Source organism: Mandrillus leucophaeus, unplaced genomic scaffold, assembly GCF_000951045.1.
Source record: "Mandrillus leucophaeus isolate KB7577 unplaced genomic scaffold, Mleu.le_1.0 Scaffold455, whole genome shotgun sequence".
In the NCBI taxonomy this organism is placed as follows: domain Eukaryota; kingdom Metazoa; phylum Chordata; class Mammalia; order Primates; family Cercopithecidae; genus Mandrillus; species Mandrillus leucophaeus.
In genome coordinates, this window is record NW_012104865.1 from 2,279,832 (window position 1) to 2,297,439 (window position 17,608).

Genomic DNA, 17,608 nt, shown 5'->3' on the forward strand with positions numbered 1-17,608 from the left:
GAGGCGGAGCTTGCAGTGAGCTGAGATCCGGCCACTGCACTCCAGCCTGGGTGACAGAGCGAGACTCTGTCTCAAAAAAAAAAAAAAAGAAAAATGTTAAAATCTACAAAATTTTTGATGAAAATCTATATGTTATAATACCAGTTGTTAAATTTGTTAAATTTTTATTATATTTCTTAAGTAAATATGCAAATATAATAGAAAAAAATTCCGATCAGGACTGCATCAGTCAGGTTTCCATACAGTTGGGTAGGTCAGAAATTGGTATTACTGGGCTAAAATCAAGGTATCAGGAGAGCTGTGTTCCTTGCCCTGCTGTATACCCTAGGGCAGAATCCATTTCCTGCTCATTCAGATGTTGTCAGATTTAGTTCCATATGACTGTTAAAGTATAATCTCTTATTTCCTTGCTAGCTGTGTTGGCTAGAGGCTGTTCTTAGTTCTTACAGATTTCTGTTGGGTTCTTGAATGTAGACACCTACATCTCAGGACCAGTAAGCAACAGGACATTGAATCCACTTTATGCTACTATTTCTTTGCCTCACTGTCTTTCTTCCTCTTTTGTTTTCTAAAATTACCATTATTAATAGATTTTATTTGTAAAGAATAGTTTTAAATTGACAGAGAAATTAGACAGCACAGAAACTTCCCACATAAGTTCCACCCCCACATCTTCCCTGCCTACAGTATCCCTTATTATGAACATCTTATGTTAGTGTGGCCCATGTGGTGTAATTAATAGACCTAAACTGACACATTATTATTAACTAAAGTCTATAGATTATTCAGGTTTTCTTAGATTTTCCATTCCAGGATTCTATACATGTTATCACAATAGATTTAATTGTCACATCTCCTTAGGCTCCTGTTGTGCGATAGTTTCTCAGACATTCCTTATTTTTGATTACCTTGATAAGTTCAGGGAGTTTTGGTTAGTTGCATTGTAAGATGCACTTCTATCAGCATTTGTCTGACATTTTTCTTGTGATTTTACTGGTGGTGTGGGTTTTAGCAGAGAATACCACAGTGCTAACATACCATTTTTAATTACATCATAACAAGAAAATATGCTATCAACATGATTTATGGCTATTCATGTTAACCTTGATCTCATGGCTGAGGCTGCACTTGTTAGGTGCTTCCACTGTAAGTTACTCTTTTCCTCCTTTTCTCATACCTTAGTCTTTGGTATTAAGCCTCCCATGTGCAGCCTATACTTAATGAGCAGGGAGTTGTTTTCCCCCCTTAAGACTGAAATATCTATAGAATTAATTTGCAGTTCTTCACCATGGAAGATTTGTCTTCTCTTCCCCACTTAAGAATTTATTAATCATTCATTTTTGTCAATATGAACTCATATATTTATTTTATACTGTGAGTTACAATCTAATAATGCTGTATTTATTTTGCTGCTCAAATTTCTGCAGTTTGGACTGGATCTTATGTAATATAAACAAAAATCTTTATTTGGTTAATAATTTTGTTATTTATTATTGAATTTATTATGTAAGGAGCAAGGATTTTAAAAATATTTATTTTGAATTTAATATCAAGGAACTCAAAAATAAACAAAATGTAGGAAAAAAACTTATTGATAAGTCAGTTAAAAACCAATAGCTAATGTTACAGAGGTAAAACATTTATTATATCCTCAATTTTTCTGGAACTCACTTTTAAAATCCTTAAAAGTTATGGCATTATAAATTCATGTTTAAGTCTTCCTAATATTGGTATCAATATTTTATGTCTTTCATTTGATCTTGACTACTACTTTGCAAAAGACGGTATCATCTTACTTAGATTTAGATCGTTTGGTAGCCTTAAGAAACTGTCTGACAATACCAACAAATACAAAAGCAAATATCACTGATAAATTGATTTGAGATGGAAAGAAACATTCTCTTACATCTATTTTACATAAATCATTGCTATAGGTATACTGGATTTTAAAAAAACAAGGTGATAGTATAACTTAAACAGAGTTCAAAAGTTAGTAAAGACAATAAAATATATCCCACAAAACAATCATATAGACAAAATATAGGTGCCAAAGGGAGATGTGACCAAAATACTTCGAGAAAAAAGAGATGAATATGAAGGGTCAAAAATGAGGAAGAAAGAGTGTTGGAATTTAGGAGTACTGACTTCTAATTCTATTCCCACTACCTTCTCTTATTGGACATAGTTTGACTTCAAGATCATTCAGTTATTTAAGAAGCAGGCTGCTACAATTATGTTGATTGCAGAGCAACCAGAGAAATGAACTTTAATGTTTTTTCAATTCATGGTCCTTACAGTTAGCCAGTATAAGAGAAGTGCATTCCCTACATACTTAATCCAATTAGTGCCTAATCATATATCTTGTGTGCAATGTTTCTAAAGAGATACCACAATGAATTCTCCTCTGCTCCAGACACAATATATCTGTGACACATCACAGCACTGCAAATTCAGGGACTCCAGATGGTGTTACCACAACATTGTAAGACTGAATTCCCAAAGTATATGAACCAAAATAGACCACTAATAAGAGCAACATATACAATCAGTCAAAATGCACGAAACAACATAAGGAATAACTACTCAGAAAGGGAAAACATTTAACAAACGTCAGAGATGAGAAAGTATATGGGATAAGTGTAAATACCATCCATAATGCTGATAACTCCAACATCTAAGTCTCCAGTCCCAATCTTTTGCACAAATCTACACCCCTACTGGACAACTCTACTTGGCTGCCAGTGAGGCATTTCAAATTTAACATGTTCCAGACAGCATTCTTGATTACCCATGGAATCTCCTCACCCTGGATTTTCCATATCAGAAAATGATGGTTATCATTCACTAAGTACGTTAGGTAAGAAAACTAGAAGTAATACTCCATTCTTCTCTTTTGATTATATCCTAAAACTAGATCTCAATCAATTAGCAAATTTTATCAACCTCTCTATAAAATATATCACAAATCTTATTTCTGACCACCTCCACCTTGACCACCCAATTGCAGCCAATATGATCTTTAAATAGCACTATTATAACCATCTTCTAATGGTTTACCATGTTTCCACTCATGCTCCCCTCTGTAATTGATTTTAAATGGCATTCTGAGCTATCTTTTCAAAACATCAGTCAGATCATGACACTTCTCTGCTCAAGTCCTGCAATGTCTTTTAATCACACATAAAACAAAAATCCAGAGATTTTTACATTCATAGCTGGAACAAAACTAAATCACCTCTTATTTCCAAGCATTTCTGCAAACGAAACTCAATGTGGTTTGCACAGTTGATCTCACCAAACACTGGATATGTGGGTGCCTTGATCTTGGACTTCCCAGAATCTAGAACTATGAAGCATACTTTTCTGTTGTTTAAGCCTTCCAGTCTATGATAATTTGTTATAGCAGTCCAAACTGATTATTGGCCAGCACTTAATCACACAGCTACATCAACTGCAGAGAAAGCTGGGAATGTAGCCTGTATATGACAACCATATGGCCAGCTAGAACCTGGAAGCTCAAATACTAAAGAATGAGGTAATGAAGAGATATTGTTGGGTTTCTAGTATTCATCATAAGTTCTGTGCCATATCTTCCTACTACTTAGTAAACTACTGTGTTTTTATTCACTTATTTTCAATGTATTCAATGTATCCTACTTCTTTCTTTGTCACACCCCTCCAATTTACTATTTCCTTAATGATCAGATTTGATTTAGGTATTAGAAAACACTTGGATTAAATTAACTTCTATTATATAATGTGAAGGCGTTACATTATACTACATATTCAAGGACTATGTATTATATCAGGCAATCCTTGCATTTCTATACGGAATTACCTGAGACTATGTAATTTATAAGAAAGAGTTTAATTGGCTCATGGTTCTGCAGGCTATACAGGAAGCATAGCAGCATCTACTTTTGGGGAGGCTTCAGGAAGCTTCCAGTCATGGCACAAGGTGAAAGGAGAGCAGAAACATCACATGGCAAAAGCAGGAGAAAGAGAGAAATAGTAGGGTAGGAGGTGCCACACAAATTTAAACCACTAGATCTCATGTGCACTCAGTGCGAGAACTCACTTATCACCAAGAGTATGGTCCAAGCCATTCCTGAGGGATCTGCCCCCAAGATTCAAACACCTTTCACCAAGCCCCACCTCCAACAGTGGAGGTTGCATTTCACCATGAGATTTGGGTGGGGATAAATATCCAAATTATATCACATATTATATTACATTTTAAAGAACACTTTCATTTAAAATTCTATTTAACTGGAGCATATCGAAGATTCCAACACCAAATAAGGAAGTAAACAGAAATAGACTTATGCAAATAGTCAACTGATCTTTCACAAAAGGCAAATGCATCACAATGGAGAAAATACAATCTTTTCAATAAACAACTGGATATACATATACAAAAAAATGAATCTATACAAAAAACAATTAAATAGATCACAGAACTAAATATAAAATGCAAAAACTCCTAGAAGATATCATTGGTGAAAATCTAAATGATCATGTGTTTGGTGATGACCTTTTAGATACAACACCAAAGTTATAATCCATAAAAGAAATAAGGTGATAAGCTGCACTTTGTTAGTATTAAAAGTTTCTTCTCTGCGAGACATTTTTGAGAGAATGAAAAGATATGCCACGGATAGGAAGAACGTATTTGCAAAAGACATATCTGATAAAGGACTGTTATCTAACATATATGAAGAATTCTTAAAACTGAAAAATAAGAAAACAGAAAACCAGGTTAAAAAATGGTCCAAAGCCCTTAACAGAAGCTTCATTAAAGAACATATGCAGATGGAAAATAAGCATATGAAAAGATGCTTCACATCATATATGATCAGAAAATGTAAATTAGAACAACAATTAAATACCACAACACGCCTATCAAAATGGCAAAAATCCAGAACGCCGACACCACTAAATGCTGGTGAGGATGTGGAACCGTCATAACTCTCGTTTACTTCTGGTGGGAAAGCAAAATGGTTCCAAAATACACTTTGGAAGATGGTTTGGTTTTTTCTTACAAAACTAAACATACTTTTACCAAACCATCCAGCAATCACTCTTTGGTATTTACCCAAAAGAGTTGAAAACCTATTCACACAAAAATCTACACACAACTATTTATAGCTGCTTTATTCATAGTTGCCAAAACCTGGAAGCAAACAAAATGTCCTTCAGTAGGTAAATTGATAAACAAAATGTTACATCTAGACAATGGTATATTATTTAGTGCTAAAAAGAAATAAAATACCAAGCCATGAAAAGACATGGCATAAATTTAAGTCACTATTACTAAGTGAAAGAAGCCAATATGGAAAGATTACATACTGTCTGATTCTGTCTAGATGACATTCTATAGAAGGCAAAGTATGGAGACAGTAAGAAGAACATCAGTTACCAGGAGTTAGTGGGAAGGGAAGGATACATAGAGCAGAGAGGGTTTTCAGGGCAGTGAAACTACTCTGTATCATAATAATGAATACATGTCAACATAAATTGATCCATAGCCATAAAATATATAACACCAAGAGCGAGCTTTAGAGTAGACTATGCACCTAGGGTAATAATGACTTGTCAGTGTAGGTTCACCAGTTGTAATAAGTGTACCAGTCTGATGGGTGATCTTAATAATAGGCGAGGCTATGTATGTGTCAGGGAAGATGGGGATATGGAACATTGTTGTAACTTCTGCTGAATACTGCTGTGAACCTGAAACCGCTATAAAAACAAAGTCTATTTTCTTAAAAAGTTATGAACTCACAAAAGGCGGATGAATATAAAAACAATTATGCAGCTTCAAAAGCCAGACCAACCCCCGCTATAGTGTTAATATCTTCTTATTTACTGATTCAATTTGTTTAAACTTCTAGAAGATACAAAATAATCTCTAATGGGAGAAGCAAGATCAGTATTTGCTTATTGATGAAGAAAGATGATGGGGGAGCAGATGAGACAGATTATAAAGAAGCACAGAGAAATAATTAGAGTTGATAGATGTGTTCATTATCCTGATTGTGGTGATAATTCTTTAGCAATATACATATGTCAACACTTACTAAATTTTACAGTTTAAATATGTGAAAGACATATTGTGTTTTAATAATATCTGAAAAAGATGTTTTAATACATTTTTAAAAGCAGACTCAATAGTATCATTGGATTTTAATATGACAGAAAAAAAGGTGAAAGTTTTCATCGTGGGACAGTTCATAATATCATGTAGACTTATGAGCATTTGTCTTGAATATGAATGCCATCTGTCATTTGCATGTTAGAGGGAAGGAACTGGAACCTGTTTCAGACTATGCTTGAAGTTGAAACCATACACAGGATAAGACATGGTTCTTTTACTTCAAATTCTCATAGGAATTGCAGACAACAGAACTCATCAGTCTCCATCTCAAATTGTGAATTTCTAAAGGAACACAGTATTCTAGACTCATAAACTATTAGAGATGAAAGCAACTTAAGTTCACATAGTCATACATACCTTGCCATGTTCGGAAGATAGGATTTTCTAGACAGGCCACAGTAAACTCACAAGAGTATACATAAATATATTAGCATAGTTGGAACTAAAACTCACCTCTCTGGCTCCCAGCCCGGGACTGTCTCCATTACATCAGTGCATCATTTCCCTTTTGCTAAACACCACACCCTAAGCATAGTCAATGGTCCCTATATTTGCTTACCAACTGATGATCCTAATTGACAAAATGTACCAAAGGAGGTCCTCCAAATTATACTCTGTTCAAAAGGTTGAGGGGCAAATAATTCACAAGGATAAGAAATAATCAGAAATCCTGGATTTTCTTTTTAATTCCTTTTTTCTTCTCTTTGAGATTAGACATATTTACATATAAATATTTGAAAATGAACAAACAAACAATGAAGAACTATTTCTCTACATACAATATGAAAAATTAATGTGCACTGTGGTGGGAAAAAATCCAGAATGAATTGCTAAAATGTCAATTTATGAATTAAAACTATTAGTAGAGATTAAATCAGTCTGATGAACAATCAGTGGGAGACTTTTGAGAAGCTCTATGCTATTTATAGTAACGGCTCTGAAGCTTTGCTGTTCATTTATATTAGGTAACAAAATTACTACTGCAACAGAAGCACTTTATAGGATCTATGGCACTTGGCAGCAAAAGAGAATTGATTCCAAGCCAAGGAAATGACAGCACAGTATAGCTGGTGCTGACTTGAAGGAAGGAAAAAAAAGAAGAATGGATAATAATAGATGCATATGGGCAGTGAAGAAAAGTGCAATCAGCTCAGATTAATTACAAGTTCAGTACATGTGCAAGGGACAAATTTCGAAGGAGATCGAGATAAAAAGGGATAGGCATTTAAGTTGGCTGTAGGGAATGGACAAATTTATACCAAAAAAAAGAAAGAAAAAGAAAAGCCTCTAAATTCACATCAGCAAGGACAAAAGACCTGTCATAACAGACATATCATGAATAGTTCTGTAAGCAGGAAGAAGTAATCAAAGTAATCACAGGCCCTGGCACATGGAGAAACATTTAATCTGCCCAAGAGAATTACTTTTAGTTCTTGTTATATGTGATGTTCATTTTTCATAGGTCATTTTGGAAAAGGTATCATAGTGAACAGGATACTGATGACTTATTGAGAAAACAAATGCTAAAAAAATGTTAACAATAATATAAGCTACAAACTTTAATTTCTAATACAGCCATACTCTCATATTCCAAGGTCATATAGTCACCAAATTCACCCTTCTAGATCATAGTCCACACTTATTAGTATGAAGAAAAGGAAACCAACCAATCTATTTAGTCAAAATCAATAGCACAAAATACAGGAACTTTGATTACATGAGAGATCTTCATCCAGAGCACAACTATTATTTTAGATGTGATTTTATTAATATTGTGTTTTCTAAGGCAGATATGTAGCAGCAAGTTCTACAGGGAGAAGAACTGCTAAATATAGTTTAAGGGCAGAAAAATGTGTATAAAACCATATAAGTTGAGAAATATTCACAAAAATTATGAATATAGACAAAAAATCTTAGCAGAGGCCAATTAATGTAGAGTAGAAACATACACTTCCACACCTCAATCGATCATGATGCCATCACATGCTATTATTACACAAGATGATTTATGTTCAGGGTGACGACTCAAAGTCATCGAGTGAATAAAAAATCATCTTCTGTGTACTCCATAGCAAAGCCAGGAAAGTGAAAAGTACATTATAGAAAAGGCTCCATGCAAGATTATTAAACTGAAAAAATTATTGCCTTGAGTATAGAATTATCTGGAAAATTCCCTTATGTGAAGCACCTCATTGGTAATGAGGTATTTTCTACACAGGCCATAGTAAATTCACCAGAGGAAAAAAGAAATATATATTAGTCATATCTCTTTTGCATAGAAATGAGAAGAAACCCAAATAAAATGATTAAATGATTTTTGACCCATGTACCTGAAAAGTATAGTGGTAGGTTTCTATTCAAATATGGCTGGACAGAGGTAGATAGAATTACCAGGAGTCTATTTTTGTTAATCTCTTGACTCGATTTCTTTAACTTTTTATTTTAAAATACATTTAGAAGTTACAGGGATGTTGGGAATTATTAGTCCGTTCTCACATTGCTAATAAGAACATACCCGAGACTGGGTGGTTTGTAAAGAAAAAGAGGTTTAATGAACTTACAGGTCCAGATGTCTAAGGATGCCTCACAATCAAGTTGGAAGATAAAGGAGGAGCAAGGTCACGTCTTACACGGTGGCAGAGAAAAGAGTGTGTGCAAGGGAACTCCCATTTATAAAACCATCAGATCTCATGAGATTTATTCATTACCAGGAGAACAGTATGGAGGAATCTGCCCCCATGATTCAATTATCTCCAACTGGCCCCACCCTTGACATGTGGGGATTATTACAATTCAAGGTGAGATTTGGGTGGGGACACAGCCAAACCATATCAGGAATATATTACAAAGAGTTCACATATATTCTTTCCTCAGTTTTCTCTACTGTTAAAAATTTAGATAGCCGTAATTTTAAAACCAGGAAATTAACATTGTTACTATACTACTATTAAACTACAGATCTTATTTGAATTTCATCAGGTAGTTTTTTTCCCAAAAGTCTTTTTTTTCTTTTCTAAGATTCAATCAAAGCTGCCACATTGCATTTAATGTTGTGTCTTTTTAGTTTCTTTCTATTTGTGACAATTCCACGGTCTTTGCTCACCTTTCATTATCTTGGTACTTTTTATAAGTACTGGTCCATTATTCTGTAGATGTGCCTCAATTTGACTTTGTCTGATGTTTCTTTATGATTAGATTGAGGTTTTTTCCTTTTGGCACAAATTACAGAAGTAATTATTTTTCCCCTCTAAGTACGTATTATTGGGGGAACACAGTGCCAATATATGTTATTTCTGTCAATATTAACCTTGATTACTTGGTTAAGGTTTCTCTACCAGGTTTTTCCATTGTAAAATTAACATTTTCCCCTTTGTAATTAATAAATAACTACAGGAAGACACTTTGAGACTATATTAATATCATTTTTCTCCTCAAACTTTCAATGATTTTAACATCTATTGATGAATATTGACAGTGTAAACCAAAAAGCATCTGAGACAGGAATCAATCAATTTAGAAGTTTATTTTGCCAAGGTTAAAGACATCCCTGGAAGAAAAGAACACAAAATCACAGAAACAGTCTGTGGTCTGTTACTCAATCAATTTAGAAGTTTATTTTGCCAAGGTTAAAGACATGCCTGGAAGAAAAGAACACAAAATCACAGAAACAGTCTGTGGTCTGTGACTTCCTCCAAAGATGAATTTGAGAACTTCAATATTTAAAGGGGAAAAGTGGGCTGGAGGGGAAGGAGGGAGTGTATGGTAATCCACAAGTACAATAGAAAGGGAAAAGGCAGGGGAATAGTCAATTATATATTCCTCTCTTCCTCAGTAAACTGGCACTTTACATAAGATATGGCAAACATAGAGTAGTTACCTGTGGAGAGATTTAACCTTTAACCTGGAGCTATCTGCTTAGCAACAAAAGGAAAAGCAGTTTCTTGTGTGACTCAGTTTTTAGCTTAATTTTTTCCTTTAGGCATAGTGAATTATTTCCCATGTTTTTATTTTCCTTTCAAAACTGCAACAATTATTCTGTGATGTTTGCCTTGGCAATGTTTTTTCTGCCCTAGATTCATTTTCAGAAAGACATTGCTGAAGAAATAGTGACAGAAAGTAGCTCTAGACTTTAGTTTAACCAGCTTAGCAATCCCAATAAAAAGATCGCACCTTTTTCCCCAGTTACAATAGTGCTACCAATGGTTTCCTTTGTGGGGGCATGTACCATACAGTGCTAACTTGATTGCCATAGCCAAAGGGAAGGCCACTGTCATAGACAAGGCCTGGCTTATGTTCCTCTTTCTCTAGTTGGGGGCTGGGGTTGTCGCACTGAAACCACACAAAATGAGAATGGAGAGAAGACTTTTTAGGTTAAAAAGAAAACACCAAAAATAGTGATACAAAATTTGACACAGGTCAAATCAACAAATATCCACTGCACTATGATATAAATTATTATTCCTGATGTGGCCTAAGATCTAAGTTTGTAAAAAACAATTGTTGAAACCCATAAGTATCCAAAAATATGAGCATTTAACTTTACCTTATTATCATAATATGGAAGAATGCAAGTTCTTGGTCACCTATTTTAGTGTTTCCCAACCTTTACAGTAGCTATAATTTAAGATTTCCTTCTTCTCTGTCCTTCATAGAAACAGAAAAAATAGCCATAATTGTTCTTACCATTAAAATAGATCATTAGTGAAATGCATGGCACATAGATAACTGGTCAAAAATGGCATTGTTATTATTGTTATAACTATTATTAATATATTAAACTTGATATATGTTTATGAAGAGCCTGTTTCATACAAGATAATAATAGATTGTAGAAAACTGAAATAAGAAAGGATACTTGATTATAAATAATACAATCAATAGTGTGAGAGAAAAAATATGTAGAAAACTCTAATACCAGGTAGAATGTAACAAGTTTCTATAATAGATGCATAAGTACAATGGTTAAATACATGTTTATGTGTTTTAAATATTAAGTATCTCCTTAATCTTTTCTTCTTTAGGCAAAACAAAAGAAACAAAACTCAAAGGACCACCTTTTCAACCAGCTTTCCTCAAAAGATTAGCTCCCAGACACATTTAACTTAGGATATAAATTGGATGTCACATTAACCAGCAACTGAATAAGCAGAGCAAAGGACACTTGACTTCATTATTTTCAATATTTTAAATAAAAAGACTTAAAAATTATAACAAACATTTCCATCAGAGTGTTATTTTCCAGATTTAATACTATAGTCCCTTTATGAAAAACAGAAGACCTTGCCTGCATTTTTTCTATACACACAAAAAATCAGATGATTTGATTTCTTTTACACAAAAGGCTTTGTAGTTTAGAAATAGCTTTTGAATTAAATGACCAGATTGTTGCTAAGCAACAGTGTAAAACAATTCTTAGATATGGAGACATGTCTAAAGTACAAGCATGTAAGGCCTATGGTAAGTCTGGCATTTTGTGGACTCGGCTCATATTATTTGCAAAAAAAAAATTTCTATATTATCTTTCAAAAATGGTTACGTGCGTGTGAGCTGGTGTATTCAGAGAAAGTGGATGGATTGAGGATGAAATGGAAAGCAAAATCTCAACCACCATTGGGTTAATTTTAATTTTTCAGTTCCATTTTGGCCCTGTTCACCTGCCAAGATATAAAATGTTTTTAATTACTTTTGGTTTCTTTGTTGTAACTCGTGAATCATTTCTGAGACAACTATTCAGATATTCTGGATTAATGGCCCTGTTCTGGAAATAAGGTCTTTCACAGATAATATTTCTGGAAATATATGATAAGAAGCTATCTTCTGACTTGATAACATGTACTTCAATTTATAAATTATTGTGTAGTAAATGTAATTTTATTATGAAGGTACAGCAGTAAAAATTCAGTAATTTATTATATAAAAAATGTTGGGTTTTGCTAATACTGCAAAAAACAGTAACACAATTGTCACTCCTTTCTTTCTTTTTCAGTGCTTTTGGAGGTTATATTTGTCACTTCTTAAACTAAAGGAAAAGACCCACTTTTCACATAAAGTTGTAAGTAGTAAATATGTTCCTTTGAAACGAGAGAAAGATGCCCTTCCCTGTGAAAATGCTGCCCTACTTTTGCAGAGGTAGCTGTATCACAGAGTGAATGTGGCAACTGACATGGCCATCACTGTGAAGAGATGGGTACACACACCAGCCTCAGGACACCCCCTGCAGTCCTAACTTGGGAATGTAAAACTCAGCTATTTCAAGTAAACCATTTCTGCTTCATTCACATAAGAACATTTCCTTCACAAAAGTCATATGGACACGACAAAATAAGAACTTACCTAAGAAAAAAAAATGTCTTTGGTTAATTACTGTGCTAAGCTACTTTCTGCAGAGGTTAAGTACTGCAGACATTAGGATCAGGAAAAACCAAGAAACAAACAATTGTGAGTAAATTTTTCTCTAGGAGACAAGGAAAGGGATTTGTTCAGCACCTGAGAGATAAATATATGAAGACAAAGACAGAACAGCAAGAAAGTCAGAAGAACCAGAGCGATGGTGTGTAACAGGAGGTTTTTAAGAAGCATCCAATAGCAACTGTCTCCTTTCTAGTTATTTCTGTTACTTCAACCTTACCTCCCCCAAATCCAGCACCTCATTATGATATCCTTCCCAATCAATCTTCTATGGAACTACTTTAGTTATGAGTGTTTTCTTGTAGGATATTTCCCTGTAAGCCTTGCAAATGGGGTAAGTTGGGCAGGGTGAAACACGGCATGTGCAGAAACCTGAGCTCAAGGGTAGAGAAATGGTAACCAGAGAAGCCCCAATACATTCATGTAACACTTGAATGGAAAAAGGGCTTATGTTTCCACAGATCATGGAATTGGAGGTTTGAACCTATCTCAAGTGACTTCAAAGGAGCATGAGACTCTACCCAGAGAATATCTAGCATATTGATATAAAGGTTGAATATGCCTTATCTGAAATGCTTGGGACCAGAAGTGTTTCAGATTTCAGATTTTTTTTTTGGCGAATTTAAAATATTTATACATACATAATGAGACAGCTTGGAGATGGTAGCCAAATCAAAACACAACATTTATTTATGTTTCATATATACCTCATACACATAGCCTGAAGTAATTTTATGTGATATTTTAAATAAGTTTATGCATGAAGCGAAATTTTGACCATGACTATAACATGAGGTCTTCATGGAATTTTTCAGTTATGGCATCACGTCAGCACAAAAAGTTTTGGATTTTGGAGCATTTCAGATTTTGAATTTTCAGATTAGGAATGTTCAACCTGCAATATAAATAAGTTTGATGTGTTTTGGGTTATTTTATCCACAGTATTTGTTGAATCGCCATTTTAGATACATATGTAGAACAAATATAAGTTGTCACATATTATGGAGATATAAAACACAGGCAATAATATATTTGCTGCAGGAATGACTTGTGCTTCCTACATCTTTGAGATGCGGATCGCATAATCATGTAATTAGAGTTCTGATTGGTTTTATTTGAACTGTGAAGAGATGGGTACACACACCAGCCTCAGGACACCCCCTGCAGTCCTAACTTGGGAATGTAAAACTCAGCTGTTTCAAGTAAACCATTTCTGCTTCATTCACATAAGAATAAAACCAATCAGAACTCTAATTACATGATTATGCAATTCTTGAATTACATTAAGGTCACATTCAGATTGTGTTTTATACCTGTAATTGGAGTACTAGTTAATAGGGTACTTTATAGAACATATAAACCAATTGAAGTGGTGTTTAGTGAATTATAATAAAATAATAAGCTTAGACCCGTGGCAAAAAGTAATAATCAAGAGAGAAAAGAACACATTTATATTTTGCAAAAAGTCAAAGCAGCCCACTTTTGAACAGCACAACTTGCCTTCTTCGTGCCTTCTCTAACACTGGGTATTATTTTGCTTTGCTGTTTCCAGACCCAAATATTTCCTTACTCAGAAAGCAAAATGACATCACAAGGATTATTTTATTCATAACCCTTTTGTGATTCATAAACTGGAAACACATTCAAAATTGAAGCTAAATTATTAGGAGGAATAAGGCAACTAAAATATTTCCTCGCGTTACGAAGGGAGTAGTTACACCTTCATAAATTACACATCATTAATTATGTAGTCTAGCGACCAAATCCCATGAGAGAAGATATGACAATTTTTTATATTTTAACAAATATGACTAATTAAGAGGTAGACATTTTCTATCTAACTCAGAAGCAAACTTATCACTACAACTCCAGTTGTATTCTTTGAAAGGAGTTTAGTGTAAACTGTATTTATAAAGTAAAATCTTCTGCTTGGCTCCAATCTACTCCTTCCACCTTACTGGAATTCTTGGAAGCATTTTCAAATGTAATGTGTTCCTAGGCAACTGCAACAAAAGAATTATATGTATTTAATTTTATAAAATGCTATAAAGTTACTCCAGTGATACTGTCCTTGAGTTTGATGATATAAAAATAATGCATGTTCTTACTTAGACATATTTATTATATATAGCTAAAAGTCTTGAGAATAAACTTTACTATGACTATATTAAATTTAACTTCCAAAGGAATGAAGAGACATTTCCTCACGAGGATTTTTAATTTAATATAGAAGAGTAATTTAGCATAAACTCTAGAATATATGTAGTGTAAATAAAGAACTAGATGAGGTAGAAGGAAATATAAGGATTATACCAAACAGTGTGCACACAGACACACACCCACATGCACACACACACATATATATAAAGACACACACCCACACACTGTAGACCACTTTTCAACAAAATAATTTTGTTCACTGCAAAAATAGTAGATACCTTAAACACCTTAAAAGATTAAAATATCCTTGGTAAATAATGAAGAAAATAATTTCATCACTGGAAATTATTATTTTATAGAACACATTATAGAAATGGTCTATAAGAAGCTTGTCCAACCCCTAGGCTGTCAGTTGCATGTGGCCCAGAACAAATTTGAATGTGACCCAACACAAATTCATAAACTTTCTTAAAACATTATGAGGTTTTTTTGCCATTTTCTAAAGGTCATCAGCTGCTGTTAATGTTAGTGTATTTTAGTGTGGTCCAAGACAATTCTTCCTCCAGTGTGGCCCAGGGAAGCCAAAAGATTGGACACTCGTGGACTGTAACATATAATTTAAGAAAATATTAATACATATAAAACAATTTTTAAAACATATCCAGGTCCCATTTCTATAGCTCATAAATTTGATTTGGACTGGGTTTCCTTCATTTGCATTTAATGTTTTTACTTCCAGCTGGCTATGCACCGTATGACAATGCTCATTTTTGCTTACCTTATTAGAAACATTTATCTTCACAGTGTGTATCAACTGAATAAAATGACAGATACTCTGCCCAGTGTTTCCTCTCATTATGCTCTACTTGACCATACAAATGGTAATAGAGGTAAAACAGATACACAGGCCTCCAAAGCTGCATTAAAAGATGTAAAATCTCTTTGATCTTAACATCTTAAGTGAAGGTCTGATAAGGAACACATTACTCTGTAATTTCCTTAAGAGTAAGATGAGCATGAATGAGCACCTGTCTTTTGATTGTTTTATCCTGACCACCTAGTTGGGTAAAACACAGCAGATGCACAATAAAAATATGCCACATTGCTTATAAATGTATGCAGTGGTTCAGAGATGTCAACTCCAAGTAAGTGGGAAATGATTTTTTTATGGATTTATTTTGAGATTTTAAAAATGTCAAATTCACTTTTATTCATGCTAAAGATTTAATGAATGGACTATAAAAAGATGTTTAAGGCAATTCTACTTTCTATTTTTAGCAATTTCAATAACATGCCTTTTGAAACTGAAGGCAAAATATACCTTCTTGCAGAAATACATGTTATTTGAATTTTTCACAGATTGTTGAAAGCTGTAAGGGCTGACATATAGTATTAGTTATCTCTTCCCTAGCACTCGTAACTGAAATATTCAGGTGCTCTATAAGAGTAGGGATTTTGGGGGGTGTATATATCACTCTGGAATTATTTGGTGGTGATGATTGCAAAATATTGTGAATACACCAAAAAGCACTGATTTTACACTTTAATATTGTTAATGTGTTGAACTTTGTTTATTAATTTTATCTCAATTTAAGAAAATTTAAAACAAAAAAGTGATTTGAATGGAAAAGGCATTTTATTAAAATTTTGTAGTTAATTCTTATATTTAAAACAATTCCAACTTTAAAAAACTGTCTGCCAATTGATTAATAAAATAATAAGGTGTGACAGTCACTCACTCAGAGCCTCCTCTGGAGAGAGCATAATTGATACACACATTCAGCTACTACATCTTTGAATTTCTATCCAGTCAGCCGCTGTATTCGTCTGCTAGGGCTGCATAACAAAATACTACAGACTGGGTGGTTTAAACAACACAAATTTATTTTCTCACAGTTCTGGAGCCTGGAAGTCCAAGATTAAGGTGCCAACAGGGTTGGTTTCTGGTGTGGCCTCCCTCATTCACTTGCACACTGCACCTTCTCACTGTGTTCTCACGTGGCTTTTCTTTTGTGGGATGTACAGGGAGAGAAACAGAACTCTGATGTCTCTTCCTCCACATATGAGGACAACAGTCCTCTCATATTAGGGCCTTACCTTAAGATTTTATTAAAACTTAATTATATTCTGAAAATCCCTATCTCTAAATACAGTCACATTGAGAGTTAGGGTTTCTAAATATGAATTTTGGAAAGGCACAATTCAGTCTATAACAGCTCCAGACATCCCAGTGTGGCACTATTCCTCAAGGGACCAACTGACCACATGGTGGAAATAAACATCACTGGGCTCTTTCCATCCTGAGAGGGGCAGTGGTTCATTCTCAAAGGGTTAGACACCTACTTAGGATGTGCATTTGCCTTTCCTGCTTGCTGTGACTCAGTTACTGCCACCAGTCTGAGGCTTAGAGAATGCCTGATCCACAGGCATTCAAACTCTGTAACATGGCATCTGTATTAGTCCATTTTCACACTATTGATAAAAACATACCAGAGACTTGGCAAAAAAAAAAAAGAAAAATAATAATAAAATAAAGGTTTAATTGACTTACAGTTCCACATGTCTGGGGAGGCCTCACAATCATGGTGGAAGGCAATTCTCCCTAAGAGCCCCACCCCTGCAGCAAAATTCTGCCTGGGAATCCAGGCATTTCCATACATCCTCTGAAATCTAGGTGGAGGTTCCCAAACCTCAATTCTTGACTTCCATGTACTTTCAGTCTCAACACCACATGGAAACTGCCAAGGCTTCGGGTTTCCACCCTCTGAAGCAACAACCCAAACTGTACCTTGGCCCCTTTTAGTCATGGCTAGAGCAACTGGGACACACAGCACCAAATCCCTAGACTGTACACAGGAGAGAGGCCCTCAGCCCAGCCCATGAAAC

The 17,608-nt window shown here is 34.4% G+C and overlaps 1 long non-coding RNA gene across 1 annotated transcript in view; it reads left to right on the forward strand.

Annotated features, from left to right (window-relative positions):
- LOC105549746 overlaps positions 1-12,841 on the forward strand; it is a 39,808-nt gene extending 26,967 nt beyond the window's left edge. The window contains exon 3 of the long non-coding RNA XR_001007599.1: positions 12,141-12,841. This is a non-coding gene — a long non-coding RNA (uncharacterized LOC105549746). The remainder of the gene's footprint in view (positions 1-12,140) is intronic.
- Positions 12,842-17,608: the final 4,767 nt, after the last annotated feature.